The 19,270-nt window shown below is 41.7% G+C and overlaps 1 long non-coding RNA gene across 1 annotated transcript in view; it reads left to right on the forward strand.

The window, feature by feature from the left end:
• LOC143715731 (uncharacterized) overlaps window positions 1-19,270 on the forward strand; it is a 436,623-nt gene that overhangs the window by 331,928 nt on the left and 85,425 nt on the right. The gene's annotated exons all lie outside the window — the stretch shown is intronic.

Genomic DNA, 19,270 nt, shown 5'->3' on the forward strand with positions numbered 1-19,270 from the left:
TCTGTGCAGGTCTTGTGATATGCAACAACAGACACCGAGACGCATTTCTACGACCTCCGAGGTCATCACTAGACCAAGTCTTGGACTCGGATGACAATTATCTTGATTAATGTCGACTTACCCTCCTACAAATAAGTGTAGAATTGTTTAGACTTTGTTTTCTTAGCCAATCAGAAGTAGCCAACATGTATGTACTGATGTCATTCATGCCCTTAGAAATGCTATAACTGGTGTGAGATTTTGTGTACGGTGGAGTCTCTGGCCTGCAACCTCCTCGATGAAACTGCAAACTATTCTTCATTAAATTTTTACTTATTTGATTGAACCTCACGACTCTTGGTCTTCTTTCATCATATCTGGTCTTGGGTCTTTAAGCTGTTATCCCCTAACACAAGAAACATGGTAAATCTTGTTAAACCATTGGTAGACCATTCTTGTTAATGAATCATGGGTAAATGCTCTAACCAGGAAAAAGGTGGATATTTTTCATTATTTAACAAACATGTATACTCATTCATAAGTTACATTTATACATGTACTAATTCATAATTTCAAGTGTAGCTTTTTGTTTGTTGTTTTATTATGTCTATGATCCTCGTAACTTGATTTTAATCAAATAATATAAAATTATTACTAACAAGTATTTTATGTAAATAAGTACTAATATTATATATAATACATTAATATTAATAATAATAAAATATATAATTATAATGATATAATAACTTATTTGCCTGGCTAAAAGCGGCATATAGCTCCGACTTCCGGTTATTAGCGGCAGCTGACGTCCGGTTTTATTGGCAGCTACTTCCTGCGGCCGGCTGCCGATTTTTTCGCTGAACCCAAGGGGGTAATCCATCAGCCGGAAACTGAAGTCTCCCGGGGGCCGCCATTGTAGCAGAACTTCACCTGCTGTTAGCATTCCATTGACTCCCATTCATTTTGGCGTCACTTTGACAGCGAATCTGGCGTCACTTTTACATCTGAGGTGTCCAAAGACTTCATTTGTCCATTATTTATTTCTAAAGAAACACGACAATGTATAAAAGGCTCCATTACGTTTTATCTTACGTTATGGCCCCGTAGAAGCCGTTTTTGTAAAATATAGGCAACGATTGCGTCATAACCACGCGACTTTCTGTCGCACAATAGAGACATTACCGTATAGACAGGAGGAGAAGCTCGCAGGCAATCTTTTACTGTCTATGAGGCAATCGTGGGGACATAGAGGCATAAAGTCAAGGGTGAAGCCCATAGATAGAGAGTCCATAAAAGCAACGGGACAAAATATTTCAACAACATTTTTGAGGAATTAGGTTATTCAGATTTGTCTTGTCACAGCTACTAGAAGATTTACAGCTGTCAGACTGTCGTCACGCTCAGTTTGAGCCTGCGCAGTCGCTCAGCCATCAGACAGGAAGTGCAATTATCGGGCTTCAGTCATCTCCGTTGAAATCAATGGGGTCGCTGTGTCCATTTCTTTTACTGTCTATGGCTGAACCCCCTCTCCGACTCTCATTGAAAATGAATGACTTCCGGCCACTTTGACGCTCTCGCCGGCGGCGGTGTGAACGCACAGTAAGGAACGTGGCAGAAAGGAGCCCTGCTTCTATGAGTGTGTGTGTGTGTGTGTGTGTGTGTGTGTGTGTCTGTGTTTGTGTGTGTGTGTGTGTGTGTGTGTGTGACAGTCGCAGCTTAATGACCATGGTAAAAAAATGGTCCCACACACACACACACACACACACACACACACACACACACACACACACACACACACACACACACACACACACACACACACACATACACACACACACACACACACACACACACTTGCAGCTTATGACTATGGTAAAATGTCCCAGTTGAGAACCACTGATGAAAACGTCCCGGGTTACGTATGTAACCCTAGTTCCCTGAAGGAACGAGACGCTGCGTGAAACGCTGCGGGGAACGCCTCTTGCGTTGTGCGTCATGAAGCACGTATGGAATCAGCCCAATGGTGAGACGGAACGTCACGAGTGACGTCATCGACCAGGAAACTATAAAGCACACCCCTGAACACAATGGCGACAGCTTCTGGAAAAAGTCTGAAGCAAGTCGATCAAGGGAATGCCGGGAGTATGGCAACGACACTCAGCGTCTCGTTCCTTCAGGGAACTAGGGTTACATACGTAACCCGGGACGTTCCCTTTCAGGAACGTCGAGCTGCGTGAAACGCTGCGGGAACGCTAATACCCACGTCGCCATAAGAGCAAGTGACCGACTGTGTGAATCAAAGATTAAATTCAGCCGAAAGCACCTGCGCCCCAGGGGTGGAGCTGAGGTCTAGGTCATAAAACCTGACGAAAGTATGCGGTGAGGACCAGGCTGCCGCGTCACAAACGTCCTGGAGGGAGACTCCTGACAATAAGGCTTTGGAAGCCGCCATACTCCTGGTAGAGTGAGCTCGGACAGCCAAAGGTGAAGGCTGACCAACCGACTCACAGGCAAGTGAGATGGCCTCAACCACCCACTTGCTCATCCTCTGCTTAGACACTGGGGACCCCTTCTTAGGTGGTCCAAAACAAACAAACAGCTGTTCTGATTTTCTCCACAGGGCAGCTCTGTGGACGTAAGCATCTAAAGCCCGAACAGGGCAGAGCAGATTAAGTTTTTCCTGATCAGATGATGTAAAAGGAGGAGGACAGAAGGCCTGCAGAACTATAGGTCTGGCCACATTGGTAGGAACCTTAGGGACATAGCCTGGCCTGGGGTGGAGAAAAGCCTTCACCATCCCAGGGGAAAACTCCAAACACGAAGGAGCAACCGAGAGAGCCTGAATATCTCCGATTCTCTTAAGAGAAGAAATGGCAAGGAGAAAAATAGTCTTCAAAGTAATAAACTTATCAGCAACTTCTTCAATAGGCTCAAAGGGAGCTAGGGAAAGACCTTCTAGGGCGATAGCTAAGTCCCATGCTGGCACCCTCGTGCGGACTACAGGCCTCAGCCTCAAAGTACCACGAAGAAAGCGAGTTATAAATGGGTGTCTCGCCAGAGAGACTCCACTGAAAGGGACATGGTAAGCAGCAAGTGCCGCCACATACACCTTTAGTGTGGAGGGGGATAGCCCTGAGGAGAAACGCTCCTGCAGGAACTCCAGCACTGCACCCACTGGGCAGTTAACTGGGTCCAACAGGTGTTCTCCACACCAAGAAGTGAAGAGCCTCCACTTCAAGGCATATAACCTCCTCGTGGAAGGAGCTCTGGAATGAAGGATGGTCTCTACAACCTCGGTTGAGAGACCAGCCCCTACGAGCTGGGCCCCCTCAGAGGCCAAGCCCATAGCTTCCACAACTCTGGGCGGGGGTGAAGTATCAACCCGCTCGCCTGAGAGAGAAGGTCCCTCCTGATCGGAATCTCCAGAGGAGAGCCGTCTAGAAGAGACACTAGGTCCGTGAACCATACTCGGGCCGGCCAAAATGGGGCTACCAATAATAGACTGACCCCGTCCCGGCGAACCCTCTCCAGAACTCCTGGGAGCAGAGCAATCGGGGGAAAGGCGTACAGGCGTGACCTCGGCCACGCCTGCACCATAGCGTCCAACCCCAGCGGGGCTGGATGACTGAGAGAAAACCACAGTGGACAGTGTGATGTCTCCCTGGACGCAAATAGGTCTACCTCTGCACGACCATACTGCATCCAAAGGAGCTCCACCACCTCGGGGTGGAGTCTCCATTCCCCGGGCCTCGGCCCCTGCCTCGACAGGTTGTCCGCTCCCCGATTTAAATACCCCGGGAGATAAATCGCCCTCAATGAGAGAAGCTTCCCCTGGGACCATAGAAGGATCCGGCGAGCCAGATTGTATAACGGGCGAGAGCGCAGACCCCCCTGATGGTTTATGTAAGAGACCACCGATGTGTTGTCGGACCGGACAAGAACATGATGACCTCTCAGGTCTGGCAGGAAGTGCTTCAGAGCCTGAAACACTGCCAACATCTCTAGACAATTTATATGCCAAAATCGATGATGGTCCTGCCACAGACCCTGGGCTGGGCGACCACTCATGATCGCCCCCCAGCCTGTGAGGGAAGCATCTGTCGTTAGCGTTACACGACGACAAAGAGCTCCCAACACAGGTCCCTGGGACAGAAACCAAGGATCCCTCCACATGACCAGAGCACGGAGACAACTCCGTGTAACTTTGATCACGCGGAGGGGGTTTCCCCTCGGGGAGAACCCCTTGGTCCTGAGCCACCACTGTAATGGTCTCATGTACAGCAGGCCACAGGGTATAACACTGGACGCTACTGCCATCAGACCCAGCAGTCTCTGGAACTGCTTTACAGTGAGCAACTGGCCTAGCTTTACTCTTTTTACAGCTGAGAGAATCTTAGCGATGCGGGCAGGCGACAGGCGAGCCCGCATTGCCACAGAATCCCATAGTACCCCCAGAAAAGATGTTATCTGTGATGGAGATAGAACACTCTTTTTGGCATTCAGCCTCAACCCCAATTTTTTGATGTGTGCGAGGACGAAATCTCGATGCCGAGCCGCTTGCTGCTGCGATTGAGCGAGAATCAACCAATCGTCTATGTAGTTCAGTATACGAACGCCCTGGAGCCGCAGTGGGACTAGCGCTGCGTCCATGCACTTCGTGAACGTGCGGGGAGATAAAGCTAGGCCAAACGGAAGAACACGATATTGGTACGCTTCGCCCCGAAAGCGAACCTCAGGAACTTCCTGTGTTGCGGAAGGATGGAGATGTGGAAGTATGCGTTCTTCAGATCTATCGTGACAAACCAGTCCTCGGACCTGATTTGTGACACGATTTGCTTTAGCGTAAGCATCTTGAATTTGAGCTTGGCTACAGCACGATTTAATAGGCGCAGATCTAAAATTGGACGCAACCCCCTATCCTTCTTTGGATCGATGAAATATCAGCTGTAATAACCTGACTCCTCGCTGGGAGGAGGAACCCGTTCTATAGCCTCCTTTTGAAGGAGCGTTTTCAACTCTTGTTCCATTACCAAAGCCTGCTCGGGGCCCACCACGGTGGGCAGGACCCCGTTGAATCGAGGAGGAGGATATCTGAACTGAATGGCATAACCCCTTTCTATCGAATGCAGAACCCACTGAGATATTTTTGGAAGACTTTTCCACTCTGCCAGAAAATCTACTAAGGGTACTAGCCTCTCTGTAACGGCGCACCGGCAGGGGACGACTGGTCTGACTGCTCTAAACCCCTCCTCAGAGGGGGCGAGCGTCCCTCGGGAAAGCGCTCGCTGGGCCCGTCTGCGCCCCGACACGAAGGCGGGGTTGGCAGAAGGGACCCCTGAGGGCACCGTGAGAGAACGGGCACCGTCTGAAGCGGTGAACACCTCCCTCTCACGGTGGGGACCACCCTCAGCATCCTGACACCAGTGGCGTCAGGACTTCTTAGACGAAGCCTTCCTAGCCATAATGACTGTCCTCAGATCAGTCTTACCACTAGAAGGCTTCGCCTGAGACTGTCGCGTCTGTTCCCACTGTTTAGAAGGGGGGCCACGAGACGTGACACTCTGCCTTTGTTGCGCCCTATGTGAGGAGCTAGTCGACGGCTTGGTCTGCCCTCGCCCAGCAGACCCTGGGACATGGACTTTAAGTGGGAGGAATTTTTGAAAAGCTGCAGCTTGTTTCCTTTCTTCCTGAAATTTATCTATGACCGTATTTACCGCGTCACCGAATAAACCAGATGGAGAAAGTGGAGCATCCAAAAGAAAAGCTTTCTCTTTATCCTTCATATCAGCCAGATTAAGCCACAAGTGTCTCTCTGCGGCCACCAGGGCTGCCATAGAACGGCCCATTAGTTTAGCCGATTCCCTGGTGGCACGCAGAGATAAATCTGCAGCCTGACGCAGTTCTCGAACCACGTCAGTGCTGACCTCCTCACTCTCACTCATATCTTTTAAAAGATCGGCTTGGTATGCCAGCAATATTGACATCGTGTGCAGACACGCCGAAGCCTGACCAGCCGCCGAATAAGCCTTACCCACCAGAGCCGAAGTATTTCTGAGAGGCTTGGTGGGTAAAGCTGGTTTCTTAAGAGACGAGGAAGACTCAGCAGAAAGATGGCTAGCTAGAGTCTCCTCCGCCTTGGGCATCGCCCCATAACCATATAACTTAGCCCCCGATATATTAGAATATGTGGAAGTCTGGGGACTAAACACACGATAAGAGGCGGGTCTCTTCCACGACCTCGACACCTTGGTGTGGAGATCGGGAAGAAACGGAAGGCACCGCCGTGGAGGCTGAACGCGGGAAGGCAAAAATCGTTCGTCAAGCTTGCTTTTAGAAACATATTCCTGCCTAACAGCTGGCCACTCAATGCTTAGTTTTGACACAGCACGAGTGAACACCTCCATAAGCTCCTCGTGTTCAGGGAAATGAGGTGACGAGTCCTCAACATCCCCTGTCTCAATACTGACAACATCCAGCTCCTCAGAACTGGATAGCTGCAGTTTTGGTGCCTCAGCCTGGGGGGAAGAAACCGCAATGCGTGCTTCCACACCCGGAACTGAGGCACTGGAACTGGCAGGTAAAGGCTGATATAAGGCAGAGCCCGTCTCAAACCCCGCTGACAGATCCATTTACGATCCCCACGACAGGCGCCGCCGCTCTGCCTCGACAGAAGCAGGACCCGAGCCATGGGGAGCGCGAACCGAACCACTCTCCTCGAAGAGTGATCGGCGGGAGCGGAGCGTTCTTAATGGAAAACGCTCGCAATGCTCACAATCAGCCCCCTCGAGAGCTGACTGGGCATGCTGCACTCCCAAACAAACAACACACAGATCGTGTGTATCCCCACCCGTGAGAAAACGAGTACAGGGGGGAACACACTTTCTGTATTGCTGCTCGCTCGTCATACTGATATATGTGAATATATATATAGTTTTTTTTAACGAAAAACTCCTGCCTAGCAATCACTTAGAACAGACAAAAACACAGGGACAGATTCACACACAGAGCGCTTGCTGAAGACAACAGAAGCTGTCGCCATTGTGTTCAGGGGTGTGCTTTATAGTTTCCTGGTCGATGACGTCACTCGTGACGTTCTGTCTCGCCATTGGGCTGATTCCATACGTGCTTCTTGACGCACAACGCAAGAGGCGTTCCCTGCAGCGTTTCACGCAGCTCGACGTTCCTGAAAAGGAACTAACTTTATCTGGACAATAACTTTATTCTAGAGCTGCTATAAAGCCAAAACAATCTATGTTACTTTAATTTCCTATTATCACTGTAAAGCGGCTTTGAAACAAAATATATATTGTTAAAAGCGCTATATAAATGAAGGTGACTTGACTGATCTAGTTTAATTTAGTGTTAATAATTATTTGTATTTTTGCTTTGCAAAATCTGCTTGAATAAGACATATTCATGTAATGTACTTATTTACCAATGTTAACTATATTATTTCCTGATAGTACAAGATTAATTTGCTGTGGACAGGCATTAAGCTGGTTTAGATCATATTTATCAGACCGTTACCATTTTGTCTGTTTAAATGGGGGAAAATCGAAGATTACGTCAGTAGACTATGGAGTGCCGCAAGGATCGGTCTTAGGCCCTCTGCTGTTCTCAATATATATGCTGCCACTTGGTAATATTATAAGAAAACATGGAATTAATTTCCACTGTTATGCTGATGACACTCAATTATATATTTCATCACGACCATATGAAAACACTAACTTATCAAAATTGACAGAGTGTCTTAAAGATATAAAATGCTGGATGACGTGTAATTTCCTGCTATTAAATTCAGATAAAACGGAGGTATTACTTATTGGTCCAAAAAACTACCCACAAAACCTCGTTCAATACAACTTTAATTTAGAAGGATGTCTTGTGACTTTATCCACTACAGTAAAAGACCTGGCTGTTATACTAGACCACAAATGGTTGAAAACCATATTTCATTTGTTACAAAACAGCCTTTTTCCACCTTAGAAACATTGCTAAGCTACGTAACTATCTGTGTATAAGCTATCTGTTTCTGATGCAGCTGCTAGAGTTCTTACTAGGTCAAGAAAATATGATCATATAACACCAATTGTATCATCTCTACACTGGTTACCTATTAAGTTCCTCATCAATTACAAAGTATTACTACTGACCAATAAAGCCCTAAATGGTTTAGCTCCTGTGTATTTAATGGACCTTCTATCGCCCTACAATCCATCGCGTTCTTCAAAGGGTTAGTGTTGTAATATAGTAATTTGCCAATAGGTGTCACTGTTGTATTAAGTGAGTCACCACAGTTCTGTTTTTTCTTCTTCGCTGTTTTTTTCTCTCTGTCGTTGTCAGTAATAAAAAAGCACGTGAAACTACAACAGGTTATGGGCCCAGATCTTCGCTAAAGAAAAAGAAGAGTTTTTTTGTGCGTGTGTGGGATAGACAGTGTTCTGGTATTCACCATGGAGGATAAACTGTTTATTGAAAAATTGAGTGGGCCAGAGAACTGGGCAACGTGGAAATTTCAAATGGAACATTTTCTGAAAGCTAAAGGTTTTTGGGGCATGGTAATGGAGACTGACAACGTGGCAGAAGGAGCAAATGCACAGGCAAGAGCAGAATTTGGAAAACGGAAGGAAAAAGCATTTTCTGTGTTGGTGCTGAATGTAAGTACGCCTCAGTTGTATCTGATAACAAGCTGTAAGACCCCTAAGGAAGCTTGGGACACTCTAAAATGACATTTTGAAAGAGACACTCTAGCAAACAAGCTGTTTCTGAAGAAAAATTACTTTAGATGTGAAATGAAAGAAGGAGAAAATGTAACTGAACATTTGAAACGAATGAAGGAATTAACTGACAAGCTGGGGGTAATAGGTGCGTTGATCGAAGAAGAGGATCAGATTGTAACACTGCTTGGTAGCTTGCCACCAAGCTATGCTACAATAGTTACGGCACTGGAAACTAAGTTGGACAGTTTGACGCTACAGTTTGTTCAGCAAGCATTAATAAATGAAGAAAAAAAACGAGTGTCTGCCGATGGTAACTATAGTGATGCTCTGTCCGGTGGTGCGTCAGCGATGTCAGTACAAGTTCGCAGTGATATGCAGACTATCTCCAAGACAGCGAGAGATGACAGATCTGGTTCGTGGAGATGTTACAAATGTGGAAAAGAAGGACATATCAAGCGTGACTGTCCAAGTAAGAAAAAACAGACTAAAATTCACAAAGCAAAAACTGTAACATGTGACCATGATGAAGATTCGTCTGAGAGTGCCTTTATCGCTAGAGGTGAAAATCAGGATAAGATAACACAACAGGTCGAATGTTTGATCGATTCTGGAGCTTCAAGGCACATGACATGTCACGAAGAAATTCTTCAAGACTACCGGCAATTTTAAAAAACACAGTCTGTGAAACTTGGTGATGGTAGAGTGGTTGACGCTCTAGGAGTGGGTAATGTTAAACTGAGAATGACCTTACAAATCAGTGATGTAAAAAATGTCACAATGTTTGATGTTCTGTATGTTCCCAAGTTATCCGGGAATCTCTTCTCAGTGGGAGCTGCTGTAAAAAAGGGAAATACTGTGCAGTTCAAGAAGTCTCGTTGTTACATTCGTAACAAAAATGGAAATCTCAGAGGAATGGGAACACAAAGATCTGATGGATTGTATCAGCTGGATGTAGAGAGAAATGTGCATTGTGCATCAAGTGCACTAACAGCAATCAGTTTGTGGCATCAGCGTCTGGCTCACACCACTAAATTGAAGGAACTGAAAAAACTGGTAAAAGGAGTGGACTTTCCTGAAGAGAAAGAAGTTTCTTTCTGTGAAGCATGTGTGGAAGGAAAGCTGTCAAGGAAGCCACATAAGCCAGTAGGTGAAATTCGTTCAAAACGAAAACTACAGTTGGTGCATAGTGACGTCTGTGGTCCGATGCAGACTGAGTCTATAGGTGGATAAAAGAACTTTGTGACTTTTATTGATGATTATTCTAGATGTTGCAAAGTATACTTTATGAAACAAAAGAGTGAAGTTCTTTCCAGATTCAAGGAATTTGAGAAAACATTATTCAATGAGTGCGGGCAGAAGATAGCAAGACTGAGAACGGATAATGGTGGGGAATACACTTCAAAAGAATTTCAAGAATACTTGAAGATTCAAAGTATCCATCATGAGGCAACTGTACCTCACACACCACAGCAAAATGGTGTTGCAGAAAGAAAGAACAGGACATTAATTGAAGCAGCGAGAACCATGCTCTCTCACGCTAAATTAACAAAGTCGTACTGGGCAGAGGCTATAGCAACCGCAGCTTACACACAGAACAGACTTCCTACTTCTGTCATGAAACAAGTGACGCCGTATCAGAGATGGTGCGACAAACAGCCAAATGTGAGTCACATGAAAGTGTTTGGTTGTGTAGCTTATGCACATGTCCCAGACACAGAAAGAAGAAAACTGGATAAGAAGGCTGTGAAGCTTCGTTTCGTGGGATATGCCAACAATGCCAAGGGCTATCGTTTGTACCATGAAGAAAAAAGGAGGATTCTGATTCGTCGGGATGTGATCTTCAATGAGTCAGATTTTGACCTGAAACAGGAAGTGGACATTTCTTGTGTGGAGAACGAAGTGGTCTTGAGAACTGACGAGAGAACATCAGTCGATGCAACTGTCGATGAAACTACTAGAGTAGGTGGCAGAATCAGAAAACCACCTAAGAGATATGGTTATGATGAGTTTGCTGATCTGGTAACTGTTGATCATTATGCTAGTGTTTGTTGTGTTGCAGAACCAAGTACTCTGAAAGAGGCAATGATGAGTTCTAACGCAAATGAGTGGCAGGAGGCGGCTGATTTGGAATATGAATCACTGCTTGAAAATAAAACGTGGGATTTGGTGGAATTACCAAAGGATCGGAAGGCTATAGGATCGAGATGAGTGTTTAAAGTTAAGCATCATAGTGATGGACGAGTGGAGAGATACAAGTGCAGACTTGTCGCAAAGGGTTACTCACAGAAGTATGGTGCCGACTACGATTAAACTTTTTCACCCGTGGTACGTTTTAGCTCAATTCGTACATTCCTGTCCTTCGCTGTCCAGAATAACATGCATGTGCATCAGATGGATGTGGTAACCGCATTTCTAAATGGACACCTGGATGAGGAGATCTATATGGAGCAACCAGAGGGGAACATCAGACCAGGGGAGGAAAATTTGGTGTGTAAACTGAAGAAGTCAATATATGGACTGAAGCAATCTCCTCGCTGCTGGAGCAAAACTTTCACAGAGTTCATGAAGAACATTGGTTTCAATCAGAGTACATCAGACCCGAGTGTGTTTGTTAGATCTCGACAGTAGCTGGAGATATTAGCTGTGTATGTTGATTATCTAATTCTAATCACAGAGTCGATGGAAAGCATGGAAGAGTTGAAACTAGCTCTTAGCAAGCACTACAAGATGAAGGAAATGAGTGAACTGTCCTATATCTTGGGAATCTCGGTCATCCAAGACAAAGAAAAAGGCTGTGTATTTCTTCATCAGAAGCATTACATTGAAGCCATTCTTCGAAAGTATGGTATGCATGATGCAAATCCAGTTGCAACACCAGCTGATGCAAATGTAAAGCTAAAAAAAGGATGATGGGGTCAGTAAGTCTGTGGATTCAAGTGCTTACCAGTCTATGGTAAGTAGCCTACTATATGCTGCGATGGCCACACGACCTGACATAGCACAAGCTGTGAGCGTTGTATCAAAGTTCAATGCAAACCCAAGTGTGTCACATCTGACTGCAGTGAAGCGAATTCTACGATACTTGAAAGGAACACTGAATCTTGCACTCAAGTATAAGCGGTCAGAGTCTGGAGCGTTAGTTGGATTCTCAGATGCTGACTGGGCTGGAGACCAAAATAATAAAAGCTGTAAAATGTTAAACATACCATATTGAAAAATAGAGTTGGTTGTTTTCCTTATTTTAAGATGGTATAAAATGACATTAAAACTCCTGTAGTAAGTTGCAAGTCTGTGCAAATATAATATATTTATAGTGTTGAGAGTTTTTTATTTATTTTGTAACCGTTCCCATTCTGAAACAATTAACTATATGCTTCAAATGTTTTATATTTTTTTTTACTTGATGTATATCATATTTATTTTGTTGTGTGAATAATTTTTTTTTTTTTTTTTTTATTAATGAAATTCAATTTTACAGACAAAATAGGTATTGAACAAACAGTATTAATTACAATTCTCAGAGGGCAGACATATACAAATCAAATCATAGACTCAAATCAAATATACAATCAAGAAAACAAAAATAAAAAATAAAATAAAAAGAATAACATTTATGTAAAAGTAAGTCCTTGCAAGGGGCAAAAAAGCTAAAGTGCACTTAGCTTATTGAAAAAACTGGCTACTGTAGAAGCTTTCTCATTTGAAAGGGTGCAAAGTGAAGAAGCAAAAGCCTTAAGTTCATTAGAAAAATGAGGAAAGGTTGGGGGGGTTTTCAAAAATCTGCACTTGTGAATAAAGTATTTAGCAAGTTCAAAAAGATTGTTAATCAAGAAGTGCTGTGAACAATCTTTCTTAAGTACACCAAACTTAATATGTTTGTATTCAAGGGGGTTTACACATGTAATAATACATGATAGTTTACTGAACAATTGAGACCAAAATAACTTTGAGTAATTACAATAATAAAAAATATGTTCTGTAGTTTCAATATCAGTTTCACAAAATTGACAAGAGTTTTCTCCGATATCAAATTTAGATTTCAGGAATTCTTTAGAAGGATATATGTCATTTATAATTTTAAAATGAATTTCTTTTACTTTAGGGAGACTTGGAAAGGTAAGATAATTCATTCTCAATTCCTTCACCTCCTCCGGGTTAAAATCTCTAAAAATATAGTAACGTTTATTTCTATTTGGATGAAGTCTATCAATAAAAACACTTCTAATATATTTGTTGTTACATTTATGATCTCTTATAGATAATTCACCCAGAGAAGGAGATGGGAGAGAGAATGTCACAGAGTAGTGTGAAAGAATACCCTTTACCAGTAACACCATGTTTTTTGGTATGGCATTTACAATTGTGTAAAACTCTTTCGGGTGACATGCAAATCCATGTTTCAAACAAAAATCATTGTAATTGAGAACATTACCATAGTTGTCCATCATGTCCAACAGGGAAAATATGTTATATTGAATCCAGTTTCCATAAAATAAAGATTTGTTATGGTGTAAAATAAAGCGATTATTCCAGATACAAGTTTTGTGTGGACTAAAATTGTGGGAAAATGCTAACTTCCAATAAAGGAGAACTTGTTGATGGAAGGCGGACAATTTAAGAGGTAATTTGTGCAACTCAAAATCACATCTAATCAGAAATTCCAAACCACCTACTTTCTCAAATATTGAGGCAGAAACAGTAAACCATAAGCCGTTTGGATTACAAAGAAAAGATTTTAACCACTGAGTTTTTAAAACACTATTCATAATTTCTAAGTCAATAATATTTAATCCTCCTTCTTCGTAACTGTGAACTAAATCATTTTTGTTAATATAGTGATGCTTATTTTTCCAAATAAAGTTAAATATTGCAATGTTACATTCTTTTAGTAAGTGAGGTGGGATAGCTAGCGAGGAGGTTGGGTAAACAAACCTAGAGAGCAGTTCCATTTTGGTTAACAAAACTCTTCCAAAAATTGAGATATCTCTTTGTATCCAGTTGTTGAGAATAAATTTAGCTTTTGAAAGGTTTTTTACAAAATTTTCTTGGACACTTTGATTGCTATCTCTAGTAATAGTTATCCCCAGGTATTTTACAGATGTTTTTATCGGTATATTACATAAAGAGTCTAGTTCGCTGCCATGAATTGCAAATAATTCACATTTATTTAAGTTTAAGTGTAGGCCTGATGCTTTGGAGAACAGATCAATAAATTGGATGGCTTTATCAATTTGATATTGGTCCTTTAAAAAGATCACTGTATCATCAGCTAATTGACTAATACCAATTTGTCTTCCAAATACATTCAATTTGTCAAAGTTGCTGTTTTTATCTATCAAGATAGCAAGCATTTCTACCGCTAAGATAAATAAGAAAGGGGAAATGGGACATCCTTGTCTTATTCCTCGTGAAATGTTAAATCTTTGGGATGTTCCAAACGATAGTGAGATAGAACTATTGATGTCTTCATATAACATTTTTATAAAAGAAATAAATTTATTGCCAAAACCAAACCTTTCGAGGGATTTAAATATGAAATGATGTTCAACCGTATCAAATGCTTTCCTGAAATCTAAAAAAAGTATATATCCGTCATCCTCAATCCACTCGCTATAATCCAAAATGTCTAATATTAATCTGATGTTGTTATGTATTGATCTGCCTTTTATAAAACCAGACTGTGATTCACTACACAGCAAATTTCAGGAGTTGAAAAATCACGAGTTAGGCAAAAAAGTGTGAAAGAGTTAATTTTTTGGAGTTAATTTGTTCACTCTGACTACAGTATGTGTTATTGGATACTCCCCGGCTGTGTTGTATTTTGGAGTTCATTCATTGGTGTTCAGGAGCGTGTTTTAACACTACACCTGGAGTTATTTTTGAGAAGTGCGCCACGACACGAGCCTGGTTCTGCTGCACAAAGGAATAATGGACTTATGTGCTTCGTCGTGAGGTAGGTAAAAGTGTATATAAAACTATTTAAAAATGTTCTATATTTTCTGACAAACACGTTTGGTCATCGCGTAGCTGTTACGTTATAGGCTAGTTATACTGTTTAACGTAAACGACCATGACAAACTTATTGCTGTTGAACGTATAGGCCCTATACTTGTTTCAAAATTTGAAATGGCTATTTGCGCGGGATTTTTGTCGATGTAAACGAGTTAACATTAGCTAACCGTCTTTCCATTCACCGTGTTTCTGAAAATGAGTGTTTTGCCGTGAAATTGATGCATCAATGTATTACAGGCGTACGTGGTTACAAAATTGCAGTGTCTAACGTTACCCTGGATAATAAGATATAGTTGAGCTTTGCTGTGTAACGTTAAGTTAGGCCTGCAATGATTTGAATTGTAACAGCTATGTAACGTTAGGCTACGTATTAGTGGTGATCCACGATGTGCGTGATTTTCAGCTTATATATTTTTGCATTCTCAATCATTAGCTGTTATCTTAAATGACATGTTTTCTCTTTAATGTCAGGTCACGATGTTAATAAAAGTGCAATTTGGAGGGAAGAAGAAGTATGTAAAACTGGAAGAAGTTTGTTTCACAGATTTGATGGATTTGCTCAAATAAAGGCAGTAAATCAAGAGTATGGTGTTCAGTGTAGTAATTTCCACATAAAGCATTATATTGTGTTAAATAAATGTTAACTCTAAGAAGTGTTAAACTAAATATTTTTTAAGTGTTACTTTTTAACACTGGTAAGGAGTTCATATAATTAATTTTAGAGTTACAGTTATTCTCCGTAGGATTAGTATTTTAACTCCATAAAGAGTTACATTTTAACTCTGAAAAAGTGTTAAAAATTCAACTCCAAGAGCAGAGTTATTTTAACTCTGCGCTGGAGTCTATTTGATGGTCACGCATGTACACTCAGATTGAGTTGATTTTAACTAACAGGGAGTTTATTCCAAAAACCAGAATTTGCTGTGTAATTATTTGATTCAAGTTTTTCTTGAGCCTATTGGAAAATATATGAGCTAGAATTTTATAATCGCAGTTCAATAGAGTGATAGGACGAAGGTTATCTATGTGTCGTGCGTCTTTACCTGGTTTGGGGATTAGAGTAATTAAACCCTGTTTCATAGTCGAAGATAGGGAGTTATTTTGGATACACTCAAGAAAAGCTTGAAATAATAGTTCTCTCAAATCTTCCCTAAAGAATTTATAAAATTCTGAAGAGAGGCCATCCGGGCCTGGGGATTTCCCTGCAGATAATTTATCTATTGCTTTATCTAATTCCTCTATTATAATGTCAGCCTCGCATAAGTCTTTAAAATCCTGGTCTAACTGCGGTATGTTTGTATGTATATTGTCAAGGAGAGTATTACAGTCTGATGCAGAGAATGATGATCTATATAAGGAACTATAAAATTGGAGAACCTCTGAGGAAATCATTTTAGGACAGGTATTTTCAACTCCATTCACATAAAGAGAGTTTATGGCGTTTTTCTCCTGTCGCCTTTTTTCAAGTCTACAAAAATAATTATTACTTTTTTCCCCTTTCTCTATCCATCTTGCCCTAGATCTTACATATGCTCCTTTAGCTTTTTGAATATATAAATTATCAATTTTAGATTGCAAGGAAAGAATTTGTGATTTGGTTTCATTATCCATTTCACTTTTATTACATAAATTGTTTAATTCTATTGTCAATTCTAACTCCAATTGTGTTCTGGCCTTACTTAAATTTTTACTGAATTGTATAGAAAATTCCCGAATCTTGTGTTTTAAATATTCCCATTTACTTATGAAAGAGGTAAGGTCCGTCAACGATACTATATCATTAATTATAGATTTAATTTGAGAGCAAAAGTCTTCGTGTTTCAATAAATCGGTATTGAATTTCCAGTAACCCTTGTTGCGTGATTCTCTTTTGCCCGAGTAGAAGGATATAAAGATGCAACAGTGGTCTGTCAAAGGTGCCGCAGATATTGAGATATCTTTGATAAAGCCAGATAGGTTAGACGAGGTTAACCAATAATCAAGTCTCGATTTGGAAGTCCCATTAGCTTTGAACCAGGAAAATTGTTTAAGATTTGGATTCCCATCCCTCCAAGCATCCACTACATTATTATTCAAACAAAAATTAAGGAGGTAAGGATTTGGGTGAGAAGTGTTAAATTTGGGCGGAAAACGATCTAAGGCATCATCCATAACCATGTTGAAATCTCCTCCTATAATAATATTATCAGTTAGATACACACGTTTGAATTCAAGCAAAGAGTCAGAAACTTCAGATAGTAATTTGTTGTTTAAGGGAACACTATTGTAGCCATATACATTGAATAAAATAAACAAAACCTCATTAATGTTCAAAACAACTGAAGCCCAGTGGCCATTTGAATCTGTCTTTACCTTTATAATTTTACCAGGTAGGTTGTTGAACAGTATTGCCACTCCTGCAGAATGAGTAGAAGCATGGCTAAAGATGATTTTGTCCCCCCATTGACTTGTCCAGAACTTCACGTCATCAGGGTTGGAGTGCGTTTCTTGCAAAAATATACAGTGTGAGTTTTTGTTTTTGCAAAAAAGAAAGAAAGCTTTTCTTTTGATAGAGTTACGCAGACCCCTTGCGTTTAGAGAAATACAGGAAAAGTGTGATTTCACTGAGAACATAACAAATAAAAAATAAATAAATAAAATAAAATAAGAAAAGGCAAACAGTCAAATGAGTAGTGTAACGTGCTCTATAGAACACAAAACGTCTCTCTCAAACAGAGCACTGTAACGAGAACTCGCTCAACAGCTAAACAAAATTCAAACCATCCCACTTAACACCTCTTGCACGCGCAAGGAAAGATGAATTGGAAAGATATTGAAATCAACCGTCCTTAACAATCCGGCTACCTTCTATGTAACCATAGGGACCACGGTAGTATGCTTTCTTCCCAGCAGCTCTTGCCTCACTAATTCTCGGCCATAGTGCAGCGCGGGCTTCCCGATCTCCCTTGGATAAATCTTCGGTGAACTTTATTCCTCTGAACTTACAAACATCCGAAAATTTGGTGGAGAGCCAGAACTCGTCTCTGTATTTTCGCATGCAGAACTGAATGATCACTTGCCTGGATTTATCCTTCATTTTGGGACCAACGCGGTGGACTGTATCCACGATGTCTTCAAGTTTGTGTTGCAGGTGCGGAGCAATTTCGGCTAACAATGAGACGACTTCTTTTCGGATATCTTCCCCCGCTGTTTCTTTCATTCCGATAACTCTGAGGTTCCATCTTCTTTTGTAACGTTCGAGCTCCGACGTGCGGCCTATCAGATCTGTTTGTGATGTGACAACAGAGGTGAGTTGCTTGTCGAACAAGTTGATTCTAGTTTTACAGTCCTTTATTTCCGCCGCGTTGAATTCCACAGCTTTTGTCAGGTTTACGATCATTAGACTGTTCTCAGTAATCTTCTGCTCAATGCTGCTCAGCTTCCCGTCTTGTAGGTCAAATCTGGCAACTAAGGTTTCCAAAAGCGCGGAGTTTGAAATTTCGGGGATCTCTTCACCTTTCTGTTTCTTGGCCGAGGCTTTAGTTGGGGTGCTCTGTAAGGAGGAAGATTCTTTGCGTTTCTCTTTGTGATCAAGGTGGTCGACTTCCATGACGTATTCATGTTCGGCAAGAGCACCCGAGGTTTTTACAGCTTTCTGTCCTCCTGGGATAACTATCTTTAGGTGGTTAGATGCCTTTTTTGCTGACATAGTCTATACTCATCGATACACAACAATTGGGATGGTAAAAAGTTTAAAATTATTATAAGATTCAAAATTTGCTGTAGAGCCGAGATAACCACATGTGCTTAGCCCGCCATCTTGTTCCTCTCTTGTTGTGTGAATAATATTTTGAGTTCGCTCTGTGAGTGACGACATGGGACCGGTCGGTCGCGCGCGCGCGCTCAGTCAGAACAGCCCTTGACTGGAGAGAGTCAGTCAGGTAGGTCTCTGCATTAAAGAGTGAAAATAGGCTGTATTTAGTGCAATTGTGAGTTTATATTAATTATGGAAGTGGCAAAAAAAACGGAACAAGTTTATGTATGCGTTTTTCTGCCAACAGTTCGATGTATTTTTTGAGTTTTATTAACGCGCGTTTTAAAAAAAAATCTCCACATATATGGAGCGAATTATGTGCCAAAACCTCACACACACACAAAACGTGTTTTACTCACACCCAATGATTCACAAACAAACTCAATGTGGGTTGTAAATACAAAACATCACTCACAAACTAATGCATATTGTTCTGCAAATAAAAAAACGTACCTATCAAACAAATACAGTATGTTTTACATATACATAGAAACGTATTTCTTCAATGACAAAAATATCCTCCAAGTACGAAACAAAAACCTTCAAGTACAAAGCAAAATTCTACAAGTACGAAAAACTGTCACGTGACTTTTGGCACTATTTTTCCGCGTCCAGTCCAGGCAGATTTTCTCACAAATATCCACGCTGATTTTCTCACAAATGCAGTTGAGCAACTTCCTCTTCCAAAACAGTAGATGGCGCACGGGATTAATTTAGCGCTAGTCCTCCCGGGAGAAGTAGTGATTGTTTGAAACGCGTTCGT

This window comes from Siphateles boraxobius, unplaced genomic scaffold (assembly GCF_051911475.1).
Source record: "Siphateles boraxobius isolate OS27281-9 unplaced genomic scaffold, OSU_SipBor_1 6, whole genome shotgun sequence".
Classification (NCBI taxonomy): domain Eukaryota; kingdom Metazoa; phylum Chordata; class Actinopteri; order Cypriniformes; family Leuciscidae; genus Siphateles; species Siphateles boraxobius.